A 364-nucleotide genomic window follows, 5' to 3' on the forward strand; every position below is an offset into this window, starting at 1 on the left:
ATTCAATCCTTCTTACTCCTTTCCATGGCAAGCTTTGTATAGGGGTTCACCATCAACTGTGGCTACTTTCTTCCTCTCGGGGAAATACCCTGTGTGGCTGTCACTCGCACAGCTAACCAGTCTGGAGGCATCACCCATGGCTGATGGCTACATCCCATCCTCGCAGTGAAAACTAATGCTCACGCACTCTGTCACAGTACGGCTAATCACCGGTTGGTTCCCGCTCCTACTGGAATAAAATCCATTGATTCTTTTACGTCTGTCACTAACGCCCAGTAGGTTACAAGTTTGAAGCACGTCACAGTCATTCATTACCGGAATCCTACTCGGAATACCACAGACAAGGTTAGACTTTCCGGATCCT

The sequence above is a fragment of the Arachis duranensis genome, chromosome 2 (genome assembly GCF_000817695.3).
Source record: "Arachis duranensis cultivar V14167 chromosome 2, aradu.V14167.gnm2.J7QH, whole genome shotgun sequence".
Classification (NCBI taxonomy): Eukaryota; Viridiplantae; Streptophyta; class Magnoliopsida; order Fabales; family Fabaceae; genus Arachis; species Arachis duranensis.